The sequence below is a fragment of the Sorex fumeus genome, unplaced genomic scaffold (genome assembly GCF_029834395.1).
Source record: "Sorex fumeus unplaced genomic scaffold, SorFum_2.1 ptg000075l, whole genome shotgun sequence".
Taxonomy (NCBI): Eukaryota; Metazoa; Chordata; class Mammalia; order Eulipotyphla; family Soricidae; genus Sorex; species Sorex fumeus.
Window position 1 is genome coordinate 16,908,631 of NW_026606132.1, and position 16,058 is coordinate 16,924,688.

Genomic DNA, 16,058 nt, shown 5'->3' on the forward strand with positions numbered 1-16,058 from the left:
AACACCTAAACTTGCTCTTTGTAATTGGGTCACTGTGCATTCTGAATGTTCCTTTAAGGTTCCTTCTCAGACTTCCATCCCTGTTAGTTTTGAATTAGACAATGTTGAAGAAGTTCTTCTGCCCAGGTGAAACCTTGAAGGTCAAATAATGAACTTCGCTGGCCTTTGCCAGAGCTTCTATTGGGGGATCACAATGGAATTTCATTTTCTTTAGAAAATGAGGGAATGATGTAGAGGAGTGTTGGGGTGACCTCCCTCTCTTCCCCTATAAATATGCCTTTTAAGCAAAGTGACTAAGTAAATAATAATCTCATAGGCAGATAACTTTGGGAAAATATTCAAAGACAAGAAGTCTTGGAAGGAGTGTGATTTGCTGGTGGAAGTTCAGGTTCTCCTCCAGAAACTGTTTGACCTCCTGAGCACGCCACCAGCTGTGTCCTCCCCCCAGTGTGGCTGAAGTGTAAATAGTTGCAATTTAAATTTTACTTATTTTGCTTAAGAAGAACAACAAATGATTTGGGAAGGAATCAAAAGGCAAACCTTTTGCTTACTTACTTCAGATGGGTGAAGTTATTGACTTCTGTTACCCAGGATGGCATATTAAGGGAGGGGAATTTTCACCCTTTTTCCTCTTACCAAAAGAACTTCCTTAGCAAGGGAACTCATCAGTTGCACATTCAACCTTTCCCTTCACCTCTTTCATACCTTCTTCCACAGAGACAATTTGATTTTCATTGGCCAGTCTGATGAAACTATTAGAACCAGTTTGAATCTTTGCCACGTTTAAGTAAGACTTAGAGGATATTGTCCAGGCTGGGTTTTCCCCCTTTTATTTACTACCAAATTTTGTCTCTGTGTGTGTTTGTGTGTGTGCTTAGTAAATTGTTTTATTTAGAAAACTATGAGGGTGGGAGATAGATGGAGAGAGAAATGTGTTCAAGAGAGAAGACAGACTTTCTTAGATGGAAAAAGCCTGCTTCCTGGGCTGAAGAGATAGAACAGGGGTATGGCATTTGCTTTTTATGCAACCAACCCAAGTTTTGTCCCTTTTATTCCATAGGGTCTCCTGACTACCACCAGGAGTGATTCCTGAGTGGAGAGCTAGGAATGATCCCTGAGAACTGCTGGATATGGTCCTCCAAAACAAACCAAACCCACAAAACCATACTTCCTCTCAAATACTATCTGAAAATTGTTCTATTCCAATAATTTAAGAGACTTGGATAGAGGTAACTATGATTTGGGTCTCTACCTGTTGATTAAACTCCTTGTGAGAAAATACGAGGTTGTGTATGCATAGATATGCAAGTATATAACGGTGAATAGGAACAGGGCATTGAAAAGAACTGTACCTATGTTTGTTTTCAACATATCTCTTTGACCAACTAGGTTGTCTATTTCTCTTGAATGCTCCATAAAAATCATTGTCAATCTTTTCTTCTGCCTTCATAAAGTTCTACCATACAGTGCCAGGAATCGAACCCAGGCCTCCTGAATACAAAGTAGCAGTACCAGTCTGTTGAGAAATCTCCCAGGTCTTTAATGGACTTTTCTTGTGAGAAATAATATATTGGATCCAAGGAATCCTCAGATATCCCATCGATATCTGAGTATTGTTTCCTCACAGAAAAATATTTGTGACACAAAGTGGATAGCTCATTAGCCATATCCCTTCATAACATCCAGTTCATTTTCCTCAAATTTCTTCAAGTGATGTCATAGTATTAGATGTCATCTGAAGCAGTTGCTTTGCCTACCCGATATGCTGCAGACCTAAAACAACAACCAACCTTGAATATATAGCACATGGTAGCATCTGCAATGTGTGCCAAAATATGAATAAATTGCCTTGATTCCTTTGGTGACTTACCTAGATAGACATGGAAACAAAACAAAATTGAAATTTTATTTTGTCTGCAGAAAAAATAGGTTCTAGGAAGACATTTTCTTCATTACAATATTATCCTTCTCTTTTCTTGGTCCTGGTAAAAGTTTCATGCCAAGGACAGTGTTAGTGTTATGGCAATACCCATAATATTTTTTGCGGCAGTTTAGTACTACAAAGATTTTTCTATATCTATATTTTATTTAATCCCCTAGGTATATGGAAAAGTTGGGTCTCCTAGGTAATTTATTCTTCCCCACTTGACATTAAAATACATATTTCAATATAAAACTCATTATAACTAATGTTCTAAATCTAGGTAATGTCAATTGACATGGCCTTAGAGGGTTGACACAAGATCAACTTCCATTCAATTTAATCAGGAGTTATTCTCCCAATTCTCCAGTAATATGCCAACAGTTTTAAGTTAAATGAAAGCAAAGCCTATTTCAACAGAAAGACAGACTTTCAGCACAAAAGTATTTTCGAAAAATGGTAGAGTTCAGTTTAGCAAACATAAGCTCCTTGCCACTAGAGACAGTTCACTGGCTGGTTCATTAGTTGCAGAAAAAATATGGAGGAAACTCTTGGAATAGATAGTGACATGGATCTGATGATTTCTTTAGTCTTTTAAATGCTTTTTAAAAAATTGTATTGAACCACTGTGAGATACAGTTACAAAACTTTCATGTTTGAGATTCAGCTATAGAATGATCTATCACCCATCCCTCCACCAGTGCAAACTTTCCACTACCAGTATCCCCAATTACCCGCCCCCCCCACATTCCATCCCACCTCTATCGCAGACAACTGTTCAAGTACTTTTTCTCTACTTTGGGGCATTATGTTTTGCTCGGATTTTCCCACCACCATACAAGCCGGCCTTCCAGGGGCAGATATTAGATTATTTACTTTCCATTGCTCACTTTGAATATCAGGAAAGGTTACACGGCCGCTTATGTGGCCACACACTTCTAAGATTCTAAATTATAAATAGTTCAGTTCTAGAGACATCTCTGTAGGAAGCTATTCCAATGGAGTTTGGAGAATTAGAACTGACATCCACGTATGGGAGCCTTGCTTGTAGAAGCTCGTAGTCACCAGGATTCCATCTGGAGAAGGCAGGAAGACTGCACCTGATCCATCTGGGGCATCACAGTGATATCAGCTCAGTGTGGAGTCCGGAGAATTCTCCAGTGTTGTGGTGCCCGCAGGGACTCTTCACTGCTGTGTAGTCTTTTAAATGTTTAATCCCATGAAATTAGTAATCCTACCTACTTAACCTATTAGCCTATTTTTCATAAGCTTCGTTAATGGTGGCTAATTTAAAAAATGTACCTTATTTCAAATATTTGTCTAAGATGTAGCTGGAAAACACATCTTAGACAAACAAATATTTTAAATATTTTATTTACTTATTTTGAGTTTTGAGGTAATTCTCAGCAGTGTTCAAACTTACTCCTGGCATTGAACTCAGGAACAACTTCAGTTTCGGGCTTGGAGGGCTATATATGGGTACGGGGCTCAGCTGCATGCAAGACAGCTCCCCTTCCCACTGTATTATCACTCCAGCCCCAATAGCCTATTTTGAAAATGTTTTCTGCAGCTTGTATTTCAATTTGAGACATCACTTGAGAAAGGCCATTTTTATACAGCTTCCAAATAAGCATATAATATTTTTCTTTCATTTCCAAAAAGAAGAAAAAGACAATTATGTTCCCCGCAGCAACAAGAGGTATGACACAATGTGGTACACAGTATGGGACACATATATTGCTAAATATTTTCCAATTCACACGCTGTTTCCATAATCAAAAAATATTCTTTCTTATACTGAAATGAAAGCAGCAATCTTCCATCTGTCAGGATGCCAGATTCCCAGGCACTTCACTTTCCTGATTTCTACAGGGAGGATCACACAGGACTTACCTGTCAGGCTAGCACTGCAGTGAGTTCTGTGGTTCACGGAACTCACGTTCTATGACAGAATACACTTTAAGGAATACTTAATCAAGAGCTCTAAATTGACATTTCAGTGACCACTTATGGTAAATTACCACGAGTCAGAGCACTTCAAAATTTTCTTCATTCCTTACAAGTAGGAGCATACCCACGAGCCCAATGCTTTTAGATTTTGTTTCATTCTACAGCCAGTACTAGCTACAGAAATATCAGGATGGTTCAAAATCTCCAAAGCTGCCTACTTTTCACGTGAAAATAATGCACACTGGTAATATCTACCATGGGGAGATCCCCCCCTCTCTCTCTAGGCAATTTGCTCCCAATCTGACACTTCTTAGTAAAAGAGACAGAGAAAAAACAGCAAGTCTGCTGCATAAATTAGTAATGCTTAAACTTTAAGAGTTAATCAGTGTCGAAATTCTTGTTATAACTGGAGGCCCCAATTCAAGAGTCTTGGATGTAGTGGGTCTGGACTGAACCCCAGTAATTCACATGACCAATAATTTCTGAGGTGATGATGCTGATGAATCTAGTCAAAGGGTAACACTTGAAGAATCACTGCTATAAAAAGAAATCAAATAGCCTCTAGGGGGTTGATGGCAATCTTTGATGTTCCCCGACTTGTTCATTGATTGTTCTCTGTGTGTATTTATGTTCACAGGAAATTCTTCCCGTGTGTATGGCTGTATACAATTTCCTCCTTCTTTAGAATGGCACTAGTCAGAATGATTTAAGACCTACCCTACATGATCTTATATGATCACATTTGAAAAGACTCTATTTCCAACTGCTCTGGGGTATTGATGGTTAGAAATTCAACGTATAAATTTAAGTAAGGAATAATTCCATCCCTTCAGGATTTCAAGCCCCCGTGAATATATGGCTTCTTTTCTATGTTACTTGAAGAGATGGGGCCTTCAGCTTTGGTTTTCTTCACCACGGTAGGTTATGATGACATACCTCCTCCACAACAGATCACAGAAAATGCAGAGTGAGAAGAGAGCGTTAGAGGATGGGCAGCTGTCTTCAATGCCACCTATCTACTCAACGGTAACTCTTAAGGGAGATTTCCCTCATTTCTATTCTTTTGCCGTGATTAGTCAAGAAATCATTGGTTGTATACACTTTTTTAAAACATAATCAATGCTATTTTATTTTGCTGAAAATAACAAAAAATGAAATAATTAACAGCAACAATTATTTTTTTCCACTAAAAAACATTTTATTTTTTTTTCCAGACTTACACACTTTTGTGCTTGGGTTTCAATTATACAATGATAAAACACCCATCCCTCCACCAGTGTAAATTTCCCACCACCACGGATCCCAGTATCCCTCCCAACCCCAGCCCCCATCCCACCCTGCCTCTGTGGCAGGGCAATTTCCCTCTCTCTCCTTTTGAGTGCTGTGGTTTGCAAAAGAGGCATTGAGTGGCAATCAAGTTTGGTCAATAGTCTACTTTCAGCATGTTTGTCCCATCCTGGGAGGATCCTCCCAACACCCTTTGTTTGGTGTTCCCTTCTCTCTCTGAGCTCCCTTTTCCCCTAACATGTGTGGTTGGCCTCCAGGTCATTGAGCAAAATTCCTGGTACTAATCTCTGCCATTCTTGGGTGTTAGTTTCCTATTTTGCTACTTTATGTTCCCCAGATGAATGCAATCTTTCTATGTCTATCCCTTTCTTTCTGAGTCATTTCGCTTAACATGATACTTTCCATGTAGTGCCACTTGTATGTAAATTTCATGACTTCGTCTTTTCTAACAGCTACATAGTACTCCATTTTGTAAATGTACCAGAGTTTCCTTAACCAGTCATCTGTTCTCGGGCACTCAGGTTTTTTCCAGATTCTGGCTATTGTGAAGAGTGCTGCAATAAACAGACAATTGCAGATGTCACTTCGGCTATACTTTTTCGCCTCTCTGGGATATATTCCCAGGAGTGGTATTTCTGGGTCAAATGGGAGCTCAATTTCTAATTTTTTGAGAATCGTCCATACTGTTTTCCAAAAGGGTTGAACCAGTCGGCATTCCCACCAACAGTGAAGGAGTGTCCCTTTCTCGCCACATCCGCGCCAGCACCGGTTGCTTTTGTTCTTGTGGATGTGGGCCAGTGTCTGTCGTGTGAAGTGTAATCTCATTGTGGTTTTGATCTGCATCTCCCTGATGATTAGTGATGTGGAACATTTTTCTCATGTGTCTTTTAGGCATTTGGATTTCTTCTTTGTCAAAATTTCTATTCATTTCATCTCCCCATTTTTGATGGGATTGAATGCTTTCTTTTTGTGGAGTTGAACCAGTATTTTGTATATCCTTGAAATTAACCCCTTATCAGATGTGTAGTTGGCGAATATCCTTTCCCATTCTGTAGACTGTCTTTGTATTTTGGTCACTGTTTCTTTTGAGGTGCAGAAGCTTCTTAGTTTAAGATAGTCCCATTTGTCTATTTCTGTATTCAATTGCTTGGCCAGCGGTGTGACATCTTTGAAGACACCATTAGCTTCTATGTCATGAAGGGTTTTGCCAACATTTTCCTCAATGTATCTTATAGATTCCAGTCTGATGTTGAGGTCTTTAATCCACTTAGATCTTACTTTTGTACATGAAGTTAGGCAGAGATCTGAGCCCATTTTTTTGCATGTAGCCGTCCAGTTTTGCTAGCATTTGTTAAAAAGACTTTCCCTGCTCCACTTCACTTTTCTTGCCCCCTTATCGAAGATTAGATGCTCGTATGCTTGGGGGGGACGTCAGTATATTCAACCCTGTTCCATTGGTCTACCGCTCTGCCTTTGTTCCAGTACCATGCTGTTTTAATTATTACTGCCTTGTAGTAGAGTTTGAAGTTAGGGAGGTTGATTCCTCCCATTTTCTTTTCCCCAAGACTTGCTTTAGCTATTTGTGGGGGCTTATTGTTCCATATGAATTTCAGGAGTGTTTGCTCCAATTCTTTGAAGAATGTCATGGGTATCCTAATAGGAATTGCATTGAATTTATACAGTGCTTTGGGAAGTATGGCCATTTTGACAATGTTAATTCTCGTGATCCATGAACAGGGGATATTTTTCCATTTCCTCTAATCCTCTTTTATTTCCTGAAGTAGAGTTTTGTAGTTTTCTTTGTACAGGTCCTTTACTTCCTTAGTTAAGGTGATTCCTAGGTACTTGATTTTCTGGGCCACAATTGTGAATGGGATTGTTTTCTTCATATCTCTTTCCTCTCTTTCACTATTTTCATATAGGAAAGCCATGGACTTTTGGATATTGATTTTATAGCCTGCCACTTTACTATACAAGCCTATTGCTTCTAGAAGTTTCTTGATAGAGGTTTTAGGGTTTTCTAAGTATAGTATCATATCATCTGCGAATAGTGAGAGCTTGATTTCTTCCTTTCCTATCTGGATGCCCCTAATATCTTTTTCTTGCCTAATCGCTATTGCAAGTACTTCCAGTACTATATTGAACAGCAGTGGAGTCAGTGGACATCTTTGTCTCGTCCCTGATCTTAGAGGGAAGGCTCTCAGTTTTTCCCCATTGAGGACAATGCTTGCTGTAGGCTTGTGGTAGATGGCTTTAACTATATTGAGAAAAGTCCCCTATATCCCCATTTAACAGCAACAATTATTAACTTTAGATTGTGCTTTGTAATGTGAGGGAAAATCACTATCTTTAAGATAGCACTTCATATTTAGCACTGTGGTTTTGTCTTTTCATTTACCCAAAACATCTTCTATTTACTTCAATTGTTTATAATTTTCTAAAGATAGCTTCTGGGATATTTCATGATTTGTATCTAGATATTTTATGGGGAAAATATAAAGAAGTGATTTTATTTTATTAACATATGAGATTTCCCCAAGAAAAGAGTTGCCATTTGTGGAATATAAAATAACATAATATGAGACTGACATTCTTCCTTCTGAAATCAGACACTCCATATTGTCGGTAAAGAAGTGAACAGCACTTGGCCCAGACAAGGTCAGACCCAAACACCTGGAGAAACTGCTGTCAGTGCTCATCAATATACTGGCTCGGCTCTTCACATGCTACCTATCTGAATGCAAGGTTCGGTCCCAATGGAAAACCAGCAGGACTATACTACTGTACAAGAAAGGAGATATCCACGACATTGGCAACTATCATCCAATCTGCCTATTGTCTGTCATCTACAAGTTGTTCACTCGAGTCATCCTATATAGGATTGGCAGAACACTAGATGAAGGTCAACCATGCGAGCAAGCCAGTTTCCACAAAGGATTCAGCACCATCGACCATATCCACACAATAACCAAACTCATTGAGGTCTCTCGGGAGTTCAAGATGCTGCTCTGTCTAACGTTCATTGATTTAAAGAAGGCCTTTGATTCTGTTGAGACTGAAGCGGTCATTGAAACCCTAGCCAATCAGGGCATTCAAGCCCAGTACATCCAGATCCGCCATGAGCTGTATTGCGGATTCACTACCAGGATCTCACCATTCTACAAAGAAGTAATCATTGATGTAAAGAGAGGGGTTCGGCAGGGCGATACCATTTCACCAAAACTCTTCAGTGCCACCCTCGAGAACATCATGCGATGACTGGAATGGGAAGGAATGGGAGTGAAGATAGATGGTCGGCAACTACACCACCTTTGCTTTGCCAATGACATTGTTTTAATAACAACAAACATCAGCCAAGCGGCACAAATGCTGGCCGACTTCGACCGTGAGTGTGGAAAGGTCGGTCTACAGCTGAATCTTACGAAGACAATGTTTATGAGAAACAGCCTCGTTCCTGATGCCCCATTGCTCTCAACGGAATGACCATCTCCCAATGCAACAGCTATGTGTACCTAGGTCGAGAAGTCAACATGACAAATGACCTGGCACCTGAGCTACGCAGGAGGAAGAGAGTGGCTTGGAATACCTTCAGGAGCGTCGAAGAAATAGCTAAGAGGACGAAGAACCTCTGGCTCTGGGCACATCTCTTTGATTCCACTATTCTTCCTGCATTAACATATGCCTCAGAGACCTGGGCCCTACGCAAACAGGATGAGAATGCTATTCAGGTCTCCCAAAGAAGAATTGAAAGAGCTATGCTTGGAATATCACGTTTCACTCAAATGAGAGAAAGAATCTGGAGTTCTGACATCTGTCGACGATCAAGAATCAGGGATGCTGTCTCGTTTGCCAAGGTGTCAAAAATCAGATGGGCTGGTCACGTAATGACATTTAAAGACGACCGCTGGACTAGAGCTGTTACCGACTGGATCCCACAGGATGTCAAAGGACCGCGTGGCAGCCCACCTACCAGATGGTCAGACTTCTTCATCAAGACCCTGAACAATCTGTGTGAGGCTCTTTGTGTTCCTAGAATGAACAGATGCCATTGGGGTACATTAACACGCCATAGGGATGAATGGAGACGTTGCTGGTGCCTGCTTGATTGTGTTGATTAGTAACAGGATGTCAAGTGATCAAGTGATGAGACTGACTTCCAAGGACAGGAGACAGAATGGCCAGGAATACTGTCCCATATTTGGAAGCCTGTCTCATGAGCTGGGGGAGAAGTCAGTTGGAATAGAGAAGTGATCACTAAGACCATGATGGTTGGAGGGATAGTTCAGAATGAGATATGTGTGCTGAATGTAGATAAAGGACCAAACATGATAACTTGTCAGTATCTGTATTGCAAACCATCATGCCCAAAAGTAGATAAAGAGAGTATGGGGGAAATTGTCTGCCATGGAGGAAGGGGAGGATTAGAAAGGGTATGCTGGGGACATTGATGGTGGAGAATGTGGACTAGTGGAGGGTTGGGTGCTTGATCATTGTATAATTTAAACTCAAACATGAAAACTTTGTAACTGTGTCTCATGTTGATTCAATAAAAAAAAAGAAAATTGTTTCTTCTTTTGACTAAATGATTGGACCAACTTACGTAGAAGCTTAGACTTTAGGATTTATGTTTTGGTCGGTATCTAGGAAGATGATCAAAATAATCTATTTTGCAAGTAGACAGAAAAATAGGAACACATTTATTTGAGAATGAGGATATAAGGAATGGAAACAGGTCAGAGAACTGGAGCCTTGAATGGCAGCGAGACCCAAAATTGACAGTCCTGGAGAAAATCAATTTAACGATGACTTGCATCATGGTATGTTGTTTCCTCCAAAAAGAAGATGTCAAGATTTTATTAGACACGAGATGTATTGTGGAAACACTTGCAAGGTAAAAGAAAAATGGACTAAGCTGAAAAAAACATATTTGGTACATCTTTAGACCATGACAGCAGTCTAAAAATTCTTTGTGAAGAAGAAAAGGAAGAAAGGATTGGGTAGGAGGAGTCTCAAAGTATAATGAAGCTCTGAAAAAAAATTCATCAGGCTGGTCTCAATAACCTGTAGTGTACTGGTTGAATCATCAAACCTCTAATTGGCAAAAGATGCTTCACCACTGGATTTTTAAAATATTGGCTTCTTGTGGAAAATGACTCAGTGGCTTCAGTCACTTGTTCAGCAATGAGTTCGAACCCAAGGGCCAAAAATGCTGAGGCAGTCCTAATGTCATAATGCAGAGAACTAGCAAAGACGTGGCCAGATTCAGCGAAATTGTATTTAGTAAAGACAGGGAGGGGCAGAAAGGCTGGGTGTAGAGTCTCCTCATGCAGGATGCCAGAGAAAGGTAAAGCATATTTTCATTTTAGGTTTTCTTAACTGGGAGAATGGATTTAAGCCGGGGTGGTGGGTGGGTAAACAGAAGATCATGAAGAGTAGGATATTTGAAATGATTATCTTCTCTGTATCTTAGGTGTAGATCCTGGTCCCATTCCTATGTTATTACTGCCGGGATTTTTTTCTAAGCTATTTCTTTGAGATTTCTGTACTGGATTTAAGGCAGGCAGGATGGAAAAGCAAGAGGATCAGGAAGAGTAGGATGTTTGAAATGATTATCTTCTCTATATCTTAGGTGTAGATCTGAGTACCATGCCCATGCTATTACATGCCAGGATTTTTCTCTGAGATTTTTCTAATCTTACTTAGTCTATTTCTCTCCTGTTCCTACAATCGTCATCACTGATAGCCCTGCTTTTAGGTATACCCAGCAAGAGAGACTCCTGAAGTGCTGGCAGGCTTAGTGGCAAATGAGAGGACAAGATGAAACCTCAGTGCTGTGTCCACACAGAAGTGATCCTAATGAAATAGATGACAAAATAATAACATTGGTTTGAATTAAAAATCTAACATGGTTATGAAGAAATTGCACGCTAGCATTTAGCGGACTTGCCATCTCATCCTGAATTTTCATCTTCAGTTTTGGTATTTTCCAGTTACATCTTCTTAGTCTTCGTTCTCCTTGTGTGACAGTGATATTGGCATTTACCTAATAATATTTTATAAGCATTATTTTAGATTGAAGTGTGTTAAGTAAGTCTGTAACATGCATAAGTTCAAGAAAAAAATGACTTCATATTATCCCTGGAACCACTGGTGTCACTGTTAGATGACTTAATTTTTCATACTTCCGTATTTAAAATTACTACTAGAATTTACTGCAGGCGTTTCATTTCAGTCTCTGAATTTATTTTCATATTATAGATTTCTCTCTATTTTTCACTTTTTAGAACTAATTTTAATTATTTATTTTTATTTAAAGCAACAAAGGTGCATATGTGGCCCTAGCCCAGGCGCAGCTTGTGCCCACGTGGCTGAGCAGATGTGGTACCCAAACACATGTGTTACCCGCTTCTCTCCTCTTGAGATGTGTACTTTAATGCTTTTATGTTGTATGCTAGGATGTGTGTAGGGGCTCTCTTCACTTTTGGAGAAGCCCGCATTTTCTCATGAGAACATTTCTCTCTCTCTCTCTCACTCTCTCTCCCTCCACACCTTCAAAAACCTCCAAATGTGTAATTTCAAAAAAAAATTAAATTAAAAAATTGGTCACGGTCCGGTCAGGGTCCTCCCATTGTTCATCGATTTTCTCGAGCAGGCCCAGTAACATCTCCATCGTGAGACTTGTTACTGTGTTTGGCATATGGAATACATCACGGGTAGCTTGCCAGGCTTTTCCATGTGGGCGAGATACTCTCAGTAGCTTGCCGGGCTCTCTGAGAGAGACAGAGAAATCGAACTCGGGTCAGCCATGTTGGCTGCGTACAAGGCAAACGCCCTACCTGCTGTGCTAACATAAACGACAATACTGTGAATGATAACAATTTGTGTATACAACATCCCAAGACTACACCCTCCAGTTGAGTTTCTGCTTCACTGAACTGTTGTGCTAGGGTCTTCTCCCAAGCACCCACCCACTCTTCCCCTGCCTTGCTAACTTCTATAGAGTAGTTCTCAGGTTCTATTGTCTTTGACCATTTGTAATCCTGATACTGTGTTTCATTATTCCAGTATGTTTCATTATTCCATTTATGACAGAGATTATTTTGTATCTGTCGCTCTCTGTCTGGCTGACTTCCTTCAGCACTATACCCTTCAGTTCCATCCATGTGGTGGAAAATTGCATGATTTCATTTTATAGCTAAGTAATATTTCATTGTGATATATACCGCAGTTTCTTTATCCCGTCATTTATTTTTGGACAAATGGCTTGTTTCCAGATCTTGGCTACTGTGAATAATAGTTCAAATGTCTTTTCAAAATTGTGTTTTGAGGCTTTTGGGATAGATTCCAGAAAGTGAGACTGCTGAGTGAAATGGAAGTCTGATTCCTACTTTTTCAAGAATTCTCTATATTGTTTTAAAAAGGAGGACCTCCAGAGCCAGCCACGGCCATGCTGGGACCACTCTACACACATCCAGACAGGCCTCATGCATGAAAGAACTGGCAGAGGAATCCAGGCATGCGGGTCCCAGGGCTGAGGTCTCCAAGCCTACTCGGATTGGGACTGGGCTTCTCCACCCAGACCCCTCATCTTCCAGTAGGTAGGCGTCACACCCACCAGAGCTGTCGCCAGCGCCAGGTTGGTCCCATCAATGGCCAAGACGCAGAGACTATAAAACCCAGCTCCCGGAAGCACGCGGCCACATTCACGGCCACACGGCATCTTATTATCTTATTTTCCTTTGGAGAACCTGGCAAGCTACCAAAAGTATCCTGCCCACACGGCAGAGTCTGGCAAACTTCTCATGTTGTACTCAATATGCCAATGCCAGTAACAATGATGGGTCTCATTCTCCTAGCCCTGAAAGAGCATTGAAATGGCTCTTTTAAAATCTCAGGGCTAGAAAGGAGACGTTACTGGTGCCTGCTCGAGGAAATTGATGAACAACAGGATGATCGTGATCGTGATCATTTTACAAAGAGGTTGAATTAGTCAACATTACCACTAGTAGTAGATGAGGTCCCTTTTCCCAAACATCCATATCAATACTGGTTGGTTTTGTTCTTTTTCATCTGTGCCAGTCTCACTGGTGTGAGTTGATATCTAAATGTTGTTTTGACTTGCATTTCTCTGGTGATGAACAATGCAGAGCAAAGTTTCATATACCTAATGACCATCTGTATGTATCTTTAAAGGAAAACTATGTCCAACTCTTCTCCCCATTTTTTGATGGGTTGTTTGGTTCTCTTATTAGGTTTTACAAGTATTTTATATATCTTGACTATGAACCCTTTCTCAGATGAGAAATGGGTATTTTGTTCTGGTATGTGAGAGTTTTTTATTTTTATTTTTTCTTCTATTCTTGTCACCATTTTTTTTGCACTGCAGAAGCTTCTTAATATTATGCTATCCAATTTGTTTATTTGTTTCTGTTTGTTTGGCCAACAAAATTGAATCATTGAAGATGCGTTTAACTTCAACATTATGACTACTTCTGCCTATGTTTTCCTCAATGTGACTAAGTGGAGGACTGGAAATGCCATACATTGAGTGAGACACATGCCTTGTCCATGGCTGACTTGGGTTTTACCTCCAACACCACACATGGTTCCCCCATCCCTGCCAGACATGTGCACTGCCTCAGCACAGAGCTAGGAATTATCCTGGAACACATCCGAGTGTAGCCAATCTCTCCTCTGCACTACAGAAAAAGAAAAAAAAATGAACAAGTAACCAAGTAGAAGTTTTCACAAGGTTGTAAGGGTATTTTAATGTATGAAAATAAATGAATTCACTAGGCTTCACAAGAAAAGATAAAAATTATATGATCATAGTCAATAGAAGGAAGGGCTGGAGCAATACTAGAGTGGGTAGGCTGATTTCCTTGTACGTGGTCTACCCTGTTCGATTGTCCGCATCTCAAATGGTCCCCAAAGCACTCCCAGGAGTAATTCCTGAGTGAAGAGCCAGGAGTAACCCCTGAGCATAGGTGGGTGTGACAAAAAAAAAATTAGATAGAAAGAAAGCGTTTGATGAATACCAGCACCCACTCATGCTAAAAAAAAACTTAATAAAAAAGAAATATAAAGAACTTTTGCAATATACTTAAAGTCATATTGACACACATCTATAATTGTCATTGAGCTCCATGGTGAAAAACTGAAAGCCCAGGCACACGACAAGAATGCTCACTTTCACCATCATTTCTAACATACTGTTGGAAATCTTTGCCATGGCATTAGACAAGAGCTATTAAATGGATCAAAGTTGGGAAGTAGTCATTCGACTTATAATTTTGATCAGATAACATGACACCATACTTAGGAGACCCTAAAGGAAAGAAAAAGAATCCTATAAACAATAATCTTTTCTTGTTTTGGAGGACCACATGGGATAGGCGGTGCTCAGGGCTTACTTCTGTCTCTGTGCTAACAGATCACTCCTGACAAGATTCAGGGGGGGCATATGGGGCACTAGGCATGGAACTCAGGTTGACTGTATAGGAAACACACACCCTACCAATGTTCCTATCTTTCCGGCCCCCAGAAAATAAACTTATATAGTAAAGTGACTATCAACACACAGAAATCTGTAGAACTTCTCTATATAAACAATGAAGTAGATAAAATGTTTAAATAATAATTCTAGTCATTATTGTGCCTCCCAAAAATAAAGCAACTAGGAATCAATAAAAGAGGTGAGACTTGTACAAAGGAAACAATTAACCATTGCTAGAAGACCCAAGGAAATAGAAATGCATACCTTGTGAACAGATTAGAATAATTAATACTGGAAAAATAATAGTCTTACCTAATGCACTATACAGATTCAATGCCATCTCTATAAAACTTCTTTTGACTATTTTAAACTCATGTAACAAATGCTGTTGAAACTTTCATGGAGTAATAATCCTCCTTGAAAAGCCAAAGCAAACCAAGGAAAAAAAGAGGATTGGGGATAGAGGCTTCTCCTTGCCTAACTTTCAATTGTAGTCTAAAGCTATAATAATCAATACACTGTGATACTGGAATAAAGACCGAGTCTCAAACCAGTGGAATAAAATTGTGAGCTCAGAATAAAGTCTGCCGGTATATGGACAGAAAATATTCAACAAAGGAGCAAATATTATAATGTGAATCCAGGAAAGCCTCTTCAGACAATGCTGTCGGAAAAGCTACTTGGTCACATTTAAAAAATAAAATAAGTGGACTGGAGCGATAGCACAGCGGGTAGGGCATTTGCCTTGCACGTGGCCAATCTGGGTTCAATTCCCAGCATCCAATATGGTCCCCCAGCACTGCCAGGAGTAATTCTTGAGTGTAAAGCCAGAAGCAACCCCTGTGCATCGCTGGGTGTGCCCTGAAAAGCAAAAAATATATGTCTATATAAAAATAATAAAAATAAGATCAGATCACTAGATCACACCTTATACAGAAATAAATTCAAAATGAAAGTCCTATCAGATTGTATCCATAAACTAGATAGCTTTATTTGCTTTTTATGAAGGCAGCATTGTTTTACAAAAGTTGTAATGTTTATATGTTTTAGGGGTATAACGTTACCACACCAGGTCCCCTGTCAAAGTGCCCATATCCTTCCACCTTAATCCACTGCTCCCTTTCAACCCACTCCCCCGCAACCCTTTTTATAATCTCAGTATAAATTAAAGGTTTGGCTACAGAATTTATCATTACATCACAAGACATATTCTCTTCTGTTTTTTGCTGGAAGTGGCTCAACTCAAACAATGAATGATGCTTGGTGAAAGGTATATTTGTTTGCTAGATCAGATGTAACAAAGTACCACAAAGTGGCTAGCTTAAACAAATTTATTGTTCCAGAGTTCCAAACCCAGAACTCAAAAATGAAATAACCTGCACAGTCATGCTCGTTCTGAACCAC